Raw genomic sequence first — 12,724 nt, forward strand, 5'->3', positions numbered from 1 at the left:
ATCTGGTCAGAAGTAGCCTAGTGCACTACGTAGGGAACAGGGTGTCATTTGGGCCACAGCCAGTAACTCCCCTGAGTATGAATTGTCTCTCTATCATATCTGTCTTCTATATGATGTTCTCCTCTCCTCCTCTCTTCTCTCCTCTATTCACTCTATTCTATCATCCACACCACATGCCAGCTTCAACACAATCCATTTACAAGTTAAAGACACACCTTGGAATAAATAGCAAAGGAAAACTACTACTAGATGGATTTTTTATTTCCCATCACCATGAATCATATTTAATAACTGAACAGTAGCAGACCTAACTTCATCTGTTCCTGACTCTGGGTAGTGGATTAAAAAGACCATCAATCTCCAATGATATTAAAGTACAATTCTGAACATTACTGATATACTGAGTGGCAAGTCAAGATATCTGCTGTTTTTATTGTTTGGTTAATAGCACCACCTGCTGGACAGGTTTAATGTTGCTTGACTGAGCAGTACGGGAGAATAAAAGATGCCAAATTTAGGGTTGGTTTCCCGGACATCTCCATTGAACATGCTTTTTAGTCTAGGACTAGGCTTCATCTGTGTCCGGGAAACCGGCCCATATAGTTCAATTAGCAAGTAAGTAACACTACCTGTTCCATGATACTGAGGAAAATTACATTGAGACAGAGAACCAATTGAGAAAACATTTCAATGGTTCTGAATGACAACCAACATACATTAACAGCATACATCATGATTAATGTAAATGTAGCCAATTAAAACATTGCATTTGATAAAACATACGTTATTACGTTTTAATTACACTCTGAAGATTAAATCAGTCAGACAAAAATAATTTTTCCAAAAAACAGAGCATTATATCTGGGGACCATCACCACCAGCATGACTAGTATATATGTGGACCCTACTACAGTTTAACCAGCTCAGCTATAGACTACACCAGCATGACTAGTATCTATGTGGACCCTACTACAGTTTAACCAGCTCAGCTATAGACTACACCAGCATGACTAGTATCTATGTGGACCCTACTACAGTTTAACCAGCTCAGCTATAGACTACACCAGCATGACTAGTATCTATGTGGACCCTACTACAGTTTAACCAGCTCAGCTATAGACTACACCAGCATGACTAGTATCTATGTGGACCCTGCTACAGTTTAACCAGCTCAGCTATAGACTACACCAGCATGACTAGTATCTATGTGGACCCTACTACAGTTTAACCAGCTCAGCTATAGACTACACCAGCATGACTAGTATCTATGTGGACCCTACTACAGTTTAACCAGCTCAGCTATAGACTACACCAGCATGACTAGTATCTATGTGGACCCTACTACAGTTTAACCAGCTCAGCTATAGACTACACCAGCATGACTAGTATCTATGTGGACCCTACTACAGTTTAACCAGCTCAGCTATAGACTACACCAGCATGACTAGTATCTATGTGGACCCTACTACAGTTTAACCAGCTCAGCAGTACCACAGAGCCCAAACCCAGGATAGAGTGGCTGAGTGAATGTGGTCTGGACTCTGTGGAGGAGGGTCATTGTGTCAGAGACACTGTAGAAGGACAGAGTACCTGCCTTGTGATCCAGGTACACTCCTACTCTGGAGGACTGAGGGCCTGATACTTTAGTCCCAACATTATTGTGTCTGAACCAATAACTACCACTATAACACAGTAAACTCCAGGACTTGTCATTCTGTCCAAATCCACCATCTGTCCCTGTTCTGCTGATGTCTTTATATGAGACTGCTGTAACAACACACTCCCCACTCCACTCCACCTCCCAGTAACAGCGTCCAGACAGACCCTCTCTACACAGAACCTGGCACCAGTTGGTGAATCTGTCTGGATGAACAGGATATGGTTGGACTTGGTCTGTATTGGTCACCTTTCTGTTCCCTTCAGACAGAGAGAGGCGTTTGCCTGCTGTGTTTGGGTCCAGTGTGAGCTGACAGGAATCTGGGAGAAGAGCAGAGCAGAGACCAATGAGGGGAGTTAGAACAATAAGTGAAGTCAGATACTGTATCTACCCTGTCTTTGATTAGATCTACTATTGCTATATATTTCTAGAGGGATTGTTAGGAGTGTCAGTAAAAAGAGACTGTTAGTTACTTCAGAATAAAGAGACTCACATTGTAAGAACTGTTCTCTGGTCTTGGGCTCTGGAGGCAGTACAACATCCACTATATTCACTACAGACACACAAACACATTCACAGAGACAGGGAATGTTATCATCATACCATATTCCACATGTATATGACTAGTAGGGAACTTTCAATGGTCTAAAGTTGATGTTCTTATTATTTTCAACACACCTGTAGTGGAGATCTTGGTCCATTCTCCTTTAAGGACGTCTTCTAGTTTCTCTCTCAGTTCAGACACAGTCTTACTCACATCTCCAAAGTACTGAAGAGGACGGACAACGATGCTGGGTAAGTCTGAAGATACAGTGGTACCGGAGAGAGACTGATAACTCTGGGGGGAGAGAGAGAGAGAGAGAACAGAACCAAATGATTGAGAGTTTTAATTTAATATCACATGTATCAAGGCAGTTGAGTTACCTGGAGGAAATGGATGTGATCCTCTGTGTGTGAGAGCTGCTCCAGCTCAGTGCTTCTCTTCCTCAGCTCAGCTATCTCCTGCTCCAGTTGCTCCAGGAGTCCTTCAGCTTGACTCACTTGAGCCTTCTCTTGGGCTCTGATCAGCTCCTTCACCTCAGAGCGCCTTCTCTCAATGGAGCGGATCAGCTCGGTAAAGATCTTATCACTGTCCTCCACTGCTGCCTGTGCAGAGCGCTGTTAAGAGAGAGAGAGAGAGAGAGACTGACTTGTCTTACTTTAATGAGCCATCCTCATTACACTAACACCCCCTCCTAAAAGCACATTGCGTGCCACCACAACCTCCACACAATCACATTATCCAGTACCCAACACCACAGTACAATACACCAACCAGCACCACATTCCAACCGTCCATCCAACCCCTCCTCTCCAGCCGTACAGACAGCCCCCCTGAGCCCCCATACCTCCTGAAACATCTCCACACTGTTGATCATTTTGTACAACTCAAACTCAACCCTAAGGCGTCAACAGTAATGGCATTACCCTGGCAACACAGAAAAAACATGATGAACAGTCTGTCATTGCAGAAAACTGACACCCCTCCTCAACTCCCAGGTCAAACCGAGCCAACCAGCTATTGGTGTCCAGGGCTCCATGTAATACCCTCCACTGGACGACCCCTGACATTTCCAGCACTGGGAGCTTATAGAGCACCCTCCACCTATACCCTGCCATGCTCTCAGCCCCCACAACCCCCTGCCACTGATGCCCCTTCACTCCCACTAAGCTCAGAGTGTTAAAAGTCAGTAAGTCCTCCAGACTCTCCTGCCAGTCCCCAGTCTCTGCTGTCACTTGCAGTGGTGGAAACGGTGGTGGCCCCTCCTCAGGCTGCTCCAGCCCTCAGTACTGCAGCATAGAAATCAGAGACCCCTGCTGTATTGAGTCTCTCCGGCCGCATGATGAAGAGCTGCTGATCCAGCCCCAAACCACCAGCCCTCCTCAACAGAGCACATGCTGGTTCCCTCCAGCCCACCTCCGTACGGTACAGAATCCTCTGCGCTGCTTTGAGTCAGAACGCTGCCACCCTGCTCTCCAGGTCCACCAGGCCTTGTCCCCCCTCCTGGACAGGCAGGTACAGCACTGCTGCCCTCAGCCAGTGATGCCCAGACCGGAAAGAAATCACTGGCCAATTTATGCCATAGGGAGGATGCCGCCAAGTTGTTGATGATCAGAACCCTCCCTCTGTATGACACTTGGGAGAGGAGCCACCAAACGTCCTGGTACACAGTACGTTTGGTCCTTCTGTACAATAGACTCCAGGTGGGACTTCAGTCTGTTAAAGAGGACCTTGGCAAAGACCTTATAGTCCACACAGAGCAATGCCACAGGCCTCCAGTTCTTTATGTCGCTCAAATCCCTATTTTGGGCAGGAGAGTCAAAGCCTCCCGTCTACAGCTTAGCGACAGCTCCCCCACCCCGACGCACTCACGCAACACACGTTCTGTTCAATAATTCCCCAGAACTTTTTATAAAAATCCACAGGCAGACCGTCTGAGAGACAGCAGCTGAGAGTTTGTAAAAGGCCAGAGAATTGTCAATTTGATTTCTCTGTGACAGAGAGAGTTTGGAAAGGTCTGTGAGCAGAACCTGAGAACACCCAGGATCACAGAGTTCTGCCCTCTATAAATCAGAGTACAACTCCACAGCCGTGGCCTCATCTCCCCACAACAGAAGTTACCCACCCATCAGGCTCCCTCATCTCCCCACAACAGAAGTTACCCACCCATCAGGCTCCCTCATCTCCCCACAACAGAAGTTACCCACCCATCAGGCTCCCTCATCTCCCCACAACAGAAGTTACCCACCCATCAGGCTCCCTCATCTCCCCACAACAGAAGTTACCCGCCCATCAGACAAACGTAAAACAAGGGATTTTCTTGGTTTCCCCACTCTGTTTTTCCAACCCCAAAAAGAAAGAGCTGGGAGCATCCATCTCTCTCAACATGTTAAAGCTCTGGGCTTTCCCTACATCCCACCACTGACTGAGAGACTCAAACTCCCCCTTCTGCTGTCCCCACCTCTCCCAAAAGCTTTGGAAGCATGAGCAAAAAGTGACATCTTGGAAGAGCTTTACATGGAATTTCCAATAGGACACCTGCCTGGGCCCTGGTGAAACAGAGAACTGAGCCCTGTACTAGGTGCAGACACATTTTGGAAAGCAAAGACAAGGTCATTGATTTTTACACACCTCTTGTGACATTTTAATGTATTTGTTTTACATATTCCCCCAGTCTCTGCCGCCGTTCATGTTAAGGAAGTCTAACCGAGAAATCTCCATAAGAGGTGGGAGGGAAATCACCACAATCAGAAACCAGTAGAGAAGCCCATAAAGCCGCCATGCCAGAAAAAAACATCCATTTAAGCAGATTCTGAAGACATGCCCTTAAGAACCCATGACCCATTTTCTCAGCCTATACCGCTTCCTGGGTGAGAGGACACTATACCCCTCATTCTTCATCACGTGTTGTACTGACCTTAAAAACCTTCCAGGATCAATAAAATAAGACTCCAGCAGAACCTTCTTTTTCCCCTTTAGTCTCCATCAGGAACCTAGAAAGTTCTCTCAGCGTATATACTGGGCCCTCAGCCTGACTGTCTGTCAGCTCTGGATCCAATGAGCCGTCTGAACACGAGACCGCCTTGTCCTCCGCTCCCGCAGACTCACCTCCCCCCTCTTCCTCTTCCTCCTCCTCCATTGGCAAGGTACCGTCCTCCTCCTCCCCAGTCTCTGCCCCCCTGCACTTCCCCCCTGATCAGAGCCTCTTCCCCAATGACAGGCAATATTTCCTGGGATGAGCCCACCAAGCCTTCGCCCACCGGAGTCTCTGTTACTACAGAAACCTGCCTCAGCTCATGTAGCCCAGCTGCAACCTCCCCACCACCGCTTTCTCCACGGCCTGCACACCACCACTTGGCCATGTACTACTACCGTGTAGCTCAGTTGGTAGAGCATGGCGCTTGCAACACCAGGGTTGTGGGTTCGTTTCCCATGGGGGGACAGTATGAAAATGTATGCACTCACTAACTGTAAGTCGCTCTGGATAAGAGCATCTGCTAAATGACTAAAATGTAAAACATTTACTCTCCTCCCTCCTGGTAACACCACCACTTGACCCTGCTCTATTTTCCTCCCTCCTGGTACCCCTGCCATTTATTTTGCAATTCTGAGTAATCACTACTTTAGTAAGGATTAGTAAGGAAAAACACTTTATTCAGTACTACTGCAGTTGCTTAATAATTCCAATAGATGGCAGCATAAGACCATGAATGACATTTCAGAAGATTAGTTTAGTTCTCTCCCTGGATACACCACCACTCCACCACACAGGAAAACTCCTGCCAGCTCTTTTTTCTGTCCCTTTCCACACTGCTAACGCAAAAGGAAGGACTGAAAAAACATTACTGTGAAGTAATATAATGATGATTCATGTTTATTATTACCTGTTTTTATGGTCATGTTTTGAAATTATACTTCATTACTATAATAAATAAATACATTGGTCATTTAGCAGACGCTCTTATCCAGAACGACTTACAGGAGCAATTAGGGTTAAGTGCCTTGCTCAAGGGCACATCGACAGATTTTTCACCTAGTCGGCTCGGGGATTAGAACTAGCGACCTTTCGGTTACTGGCACAACGCTCTTAACCACTAAGCTACCTGCCGCCCCTATACTGATTATCAATAAGCCTAAACATAAATTCAGTCACCTCTGGTCGACAAAAACGTATTTTCCTAGTACATTAATTGCCAAATTCATCAACCAGCATCGAGCACTCTGCCTTCTCAGGCAAGCGAGGGGCATGTTGAGGTAAATATGCTAACAGCGAAGGTTGCATTATGTCATTTATTGGTGGGCTGGAAGATGCAGTGTTTTTTCTTTTCTATTCAGAGGCTATTTACTCCCAATATGAGATAATTTTCTATAGAAGGTTTTTATAATGCATGTTTACTAGGGTTGAGGTTAGCGCATCTGAGTAGGGATTATTTGGGTTCAATACCTGTCCTACCTATCAATCATATTGCTGCTTGTAGCCTATAACTGATGATCCCCACACTAGAAACACCCAAAACTATATGTGCTAGCAAACCCTGTGTTCCACCCCTCCCCTGTGTAACCTTGAGGTTTGTTAAGAAACAAACACTTGTCTACGAAAAGAGACATGTTTAACGGATTCCGCTTGGCACCCAGCCGAGAGCACACGGAAACCACTTGCAAATTTACCAAAACTAACCAACTACTTGGGGTCTGTTCGGAAGCAATAAACGGAGGCAGATTAGCCACCACAACTCTTATCGAAAGAGGCGACATCTGCACCAACACACCCCTCACAAAAATCCCCCTCACAACAAGACAAACCTTTTTCATTAACACAACCACCGCCTTGTTCATTCTGGATGCAGAGTCCAGATGTTCCGCTCCAACCTGTTCGCCGACCATGAGCAAAACTTCCTCCACACCTTTCTCCGGAACGGACCCGAAGCGACAGCGTTTCTTCTCCACTCGGTTGAGGCCATCACGCCGCCCTAACAAACTACCCCTACTCCCCCCTCAACTCTAAACGATAAACAGTGGAAACCAATAAACAAACCCCAAACCATGAGAAAATAAATTCAGAAAATACGCAAGAACCAAAAGAAAAAAGAATAGTAGCCCTCCTCACGAACCACAAAGTCTCTCACACAACCAACTTCTGCTTCTATGATATAATGGCGGTCCACAAACCAACGTTAAAGGTGCATGCCGCCACCTACTGTGCTGGAGTGTGTGGTCAATCACGGTTTCCAACATTTCTAAATCCTCCTACCTAACTCAGTACTTCTGAGAAAATAAAGAAGAGCCCTACTAACTTCTAATAGACCCTCCCCCATACCCAAAATCCCTTCCAAACCCCCCCAACCCCGTCCAACCTCAATGACCCTACACTTCAATCTTTCCCTCTCTTCAACATACTTACAACAATATAACAACACATGCTCCACCGTTTCATCGACCGTACCCCCCAGACACAAACCATTCCCATGCTTGCCAACCAGATGTAATGACGAGATCAATGTACAATGTCCTAAGCGCAATCGAGTAAACACCACCTCTTCCTTCCTAATCTGACTTTTGAATCTTGGTCCATCGACCTTTCTGTAAAACTGTAAACTATTCATATAAATGCCGGCCCTTGTGCTCAGAGTACCATCTCTTCTGCCACACATCTATCAAAATGTCTCTGATCTTACATTTGGCCTCACCTCTACCCAGTGGAACATTAATATCAATTATATCTCGTTTCAAAGCTCTTTTAGCTAACTGGTCTACAATTTCATTCCCTTCCACACCCGAATGTGCTGGGACCCAGCAGAATCTCACTACTAAACCCATTCTCTCAATTCTCCATAATGACATTAATACCTCCAATAGCAGGTCACTCCTATTAGATTTACCAGATGATAAACTATTCAATACAGACAGAGAATCTGAGAATACTTTAATTCTAACAGGTTGTATGTCCTCCACCCACTGGAGGGCAACTATTATCGCCAACAGTTCAGCTGAGTATACTGACAGTTCATCTGTTAGTCTTCTACATATCTGCACATCAAATTCAGGAACGTAAACGCCTGCTCCTGTGAGCCCACTATCTGGGTCCTTGGATCAATCTGTGAAAAGTGGTAGAAAAGCATAAAATCTATTACCAATGTAATTGTCAACCAGTTTCACTATATCACTGACTTCTGACCAATCTTTCCTTTTCTCTACCAAGGTTAGATCAACAACAGGGTCTGGGAGTAACCATGGAGGAACATCCCCTATCACCACAGAAGGGCCAACCTCCAACTCCCTCAAACCACTCTCATCAGCAAGCTTTCCAACTGTCCGACCAAAACCACTGCCTTGTCTACTAGTATATTCCCAACAGTCATCTAGAACAGTAGCAGTGGGATGCTCAACCTCACAGCCTTTCAACCCAATAAGATAATGACAATTTTCTACGCTGTATATCCAAAGGCATCTCTCCTGCCTCCACCAGTAAGGCACATACAGATGTTGATTTAAATGCACCAATACATATCCTTAAAGCTATATACTGGATTCTGTCCAGCTTCTGAAGCCAAGTTTTACCTCTGTTCCATAAACTGCACACCAGTAATCAATTGTCGTCCTGATCAGAGCTCTATAAATATCCATCAATGATTATCTGTCAGCACCCCATTCATAACCAGAGACCCACACAACCAACTACCGCGAATGTTAATGAATGAGAGAGACAGAGACATCGTTACAACACTGTACATAGCCATAATATAACGGTTCTTCTTCTTTGGAGTTTAGCTGCGGTTGGCATCCAATATGTTGCATTACCGCCCCAACTGGACTATAATATAAATCTATTTTACTTTGTGATACAAAATGGGAAAAGGGGAAAGGAACATTTAATTAAAAACCTTCCAACTAACCCTACATATTAAATACCCACTACCCCATTCCACTACTTTGACACTATCTGCTCCTGCACCATGCCAACGGCCTGGGAGGACGGGACACCACCACTCAACACACCCTGTAACTCCTCTGAAGTCTAATCTTGTATGCCCAAATACTTCTCTGCAGCTGCCACCACAACATCTATTTTCTGGGATTTACGTTCCATTTCTGCGGTATAGTTGATAAACATTGCTATGAACTCTAAGAAGCTAACTTTACTAAAGCATATATCACTCATTGGCCTATCCCTCTGTGCTGGCACAGATCTACTACTCACAGGGATCCTCTCAGGATCTCTCACCCTTGACCCATCCTCCTCTACTTTCTTCACTGCCTCAGCATACGACACCTTCTGCACTACTCTGACTCTAGCCACCTCAACCTGCCAATCTCGCACCGGACACTTCAGATCCCCAGCAACATGGGTATCCCAACAGTTGACACACACAACTTTATCCACCGAAACTACACAATCCTCTATCTCATGCCCTCCTGCACACTTCCCACATCTTGGAATCTCCCTCCTACAAACTGCTGCAACATGACCATAAACGTTGCACCTGAATCAGCACAGTGGATTCGGCACAAAGTTCTAACATGATAACTGATATATCCTACCATTACTTTATCGGGTAAAGACTCAAAATTCAAAAGGACTGACAGTGACTCCTCTGTTTCACCACGCTCACCACCGGATCTGTGTTGCACCAAACGGCGGGAATCACAAACACCAGCAGTCTTCAACCTTAATTGATCCACTTCTACACTTAACGCTACCCCAGAAATCACTCCTTTCAATGGTGTCCTGTTCCTAAGAGCAAAGCAAGAAACAGATCTTGACCCAAGTTGCGTGACACTCCCTCTTGTCAGAAGAAACACAAACAAATATCACAAGTCCACTACAGGTTACCTTCACTGATTCAACTGCACCCAACTCCTTTCCCACCCACCCTGAAACCACAAATGGATCTGCCAAAAGATATGGATCCACTTTGTCCTACAATGTATCTCCTACTGCACCAGATTCTTCTTTATCATGTCCATTGATGCCAGGCTCTGGTTCTGAGCTCTTCACCACACCTTCTACCGCACTTAACTCTCCCTCATTCATTTCCATTTCACCTCCAGAACTCAGTCTGGCGAATGGCTCACTCTGTTTGCACTTGAATTATAACATTTGAAATGTCTCTATTCCTTTGAACATTTTGTGAGTGTAATGTTTACTGTTCATTTCTGAATGTTTATTTCACTTTTGTTTATTATTTATTTCACTTGCTTTGTTAATGTAAACTTATGTTTCCCATGCCAATAAAGCCATTTGAATTGATTTGAATTGAGAAAGAGAGAGAGAGAGAGAGAGAGAGAGAGAGAGAGAGAGAGAGAGAGAGAAAGAGAGAGAGAGAGAGAGAGAGAGAGAGAGGGAGGGAGGGCTCCATGTTAATGTATAGGGGACATGAGTCAGTCAAGGTTACTCATGGTTATGTGATGAAGTAGCCCCGCCTGCGATTTCAAAATCAGTGTCGGCCCTCAGCCCAATAGGGAATGTCCTCTTGGTGTAACGGTCAAGCTGTTGCTTTCTCCCGCGGTAGACCTGGTTCATATCCCGTCGGTTACATTAAACAGTCTATTCTCTGAACAGAGTCCAGACAGCATGTTCCCAACAGTGAGGTCAGTGGGATTGGAGAGAGTCCCCTCTCCCTCTCTCTGTCTCTCTCTCTCTCTCTCTGACTGGAGTAGAGAAGTGAAATGGTGTGTCTCCTTTGGTCAACAATACTCACCTTGAGACACTCCACAGCCTGTTGGAGCTCCTTCAGCTCCTTCTCTCTCTCCTGGAATCTCTGCTGGACCTTCTGCTGACTCATCCCCAGCTGCCTCTGTGTAGAATCACTCTTCAATGAGCTATCAAGCTTTATTTGTCCAGTAGATCAATAGTATAGTAATGTGACATAGGGCCCATAGAGAGGAAGGTCTAAAATCTTGAGGAAGTCCCTTTATCATATTACATTATCTATGTTGCTATGTTAATGATTATAGTTTTTATGGTAGACGTACATGTATCAAGGGGTTGAGACTGAACTTTGAACTCCTAAAAGGGCATTCGGAATGATAATAGTGTTTGACTTCAGAAAATGGTGATACATTGGGAGCTAACTCAATATACTCAAGGTCTGTGTTCATATTTGTTCTGCTGAGGATCGATTTCATTTGATATCTCTCATATTCAAACAGCCTTAGTTCCTACTGTATCTTTAATTATTTGTTTATCAGACAGTCACCAACAAGTAGTTCTGGTCTTACCTGTTTCTCAGTCCTCTCTGCTGCAGCTGACACTGTATCATGGCCTTTATGTTAATCCATTGTACACAGCATACAGATACACTGTTGATCGGTACGACAGAAAACCTCCAGCAGTTTGTCATGATGAGAGCAGATCTTCTCCTGTAGTTGTGCGGTGGCTTTGACCAGCTTGTGCTTCTTGAAAGCAGGAGATTCATAGTGAGGTTGGAGGTGAGTCTCACAGTAAGAGGCCAGACACGCCAGACAGGACATGAGGGCTTTCTGCTTTCTGGTCCCAGTGCAGACATCACACGCCACATCTCCAGGTCAAGCATAGCACAGAGCAGGAGGGGGAGCAGCCTGGAGTCCTGTCTCCTTCAGTTTCTCCACCACCTCAGCCAATATGTTACTTTTCATCAGATTAGGCCTTGGAGTGAAGGTCTGTCTGCACTGAGGACAGCTATAGACCCCTTTCAGAACATCCTGATCCCAGCAGCCCTCAATACAGCTTCTACAGTAACTGTGTCCACAGGGGATGGTGACCGGCTCCTTCAGTAGATCCAGACAGACAGAACAACAGAACTGGTCCTGGTCGAGCAGAACTCCTTGCTGAGCCATTTGGACGGTTGTTCACTCTCACACAGACAGACGACACAGAGACTCAGATCAGTTTCGTTTCCTCAGAAGAGAGTTTGTGGAGGGGAGGGACTTCCTGGTTCTGCCAGAGGGGTGGGGTTAAAAGGAGGGAGGGAGGGGTTAGAGGAATGGAGGAAGAGAGAGAGGAACTGCATGCAACAGGAAGAGGGAGACAAATAGTTTTGTTCCTAGGTTACAGTCCTTAACATGGAACAAATGCAATAATGAATCTTAAAATGTGTTGTTAGAATATATAAAGGATAACAGTTTCTATGAAGAACATATGTATAATTATTTTAATGACCTTTATAATGCCTTATAATACACTTATGTGTTCTAATTAAGCAATAAGGCCTGAGGAGGTGTGGTATATGGCCAATATACACTACCACAGCTAAGAGCTGTTCTTAGGCACAACGCAATGCGGATTGAGAATTATGGAACACTTTCAAAAATCAAATCAAGTTATTGGTCGCTTACACATATTTAGCAGATGTTATTGCAGGTGTAGCGAAATGCTTGTGTTCCTGGCTCCAACAGTGCAGTAATAACTAACAATACACACATCTAAAAAGTAAAGGAATGGAATTAAGAAATATATAAATATTAGGACGAGCAATGTAGGAGTCTGGAGTGTAAATATATTTATAAACTGGGTAGTTCAAGCCCTGAATGCTGATTGGCCGACAGCC

At 45.0% G+C, this 12,724-nt stretch overlaps 1 pseudogene across 1 annotated transcript; it reads right to left on the reverse strand.

Moving 5' to 3' along the window:
* Window positions 1-412: 412 nt before the first annotated feature.
* LOC311116644 (tripartite motif-containing protein 16-like) lies at window positions 413-12,091 on the reverse strand (annotated as a pseudogene). Its single transcript has 6 exons — window positions 11,418-12,091; window positions 10,898-10,993; window positions 2,582-2,815; window positions 2,336-2,495; window positions 2,151-2,210; window positions 413-1,977 (listed from the first exon to the last, which is right to left on the reverse strand). The product of its transcript is annotated as a tripartite motif-containing protein 16-like (transcript).
* Window positions 12,092-12,724: the final 633 nt, after the last annotated feature.

The sequence above is a fragment of the Coregonus lavaretus genome, assembly GCF_964263955.1.
Source record: "Coregonus lavaretus genome assembly, contig: HAP1_SCAFFOLD_6197, whole genome shotgun sequence".
NCBI classification, from domain to species: domain Eukaryota; kingdom Metazoa; phylum Chordata; class Actinopteri; order Salmoniformes; family Salmonidae; genus Coregonus; species Coregonus lavaretus.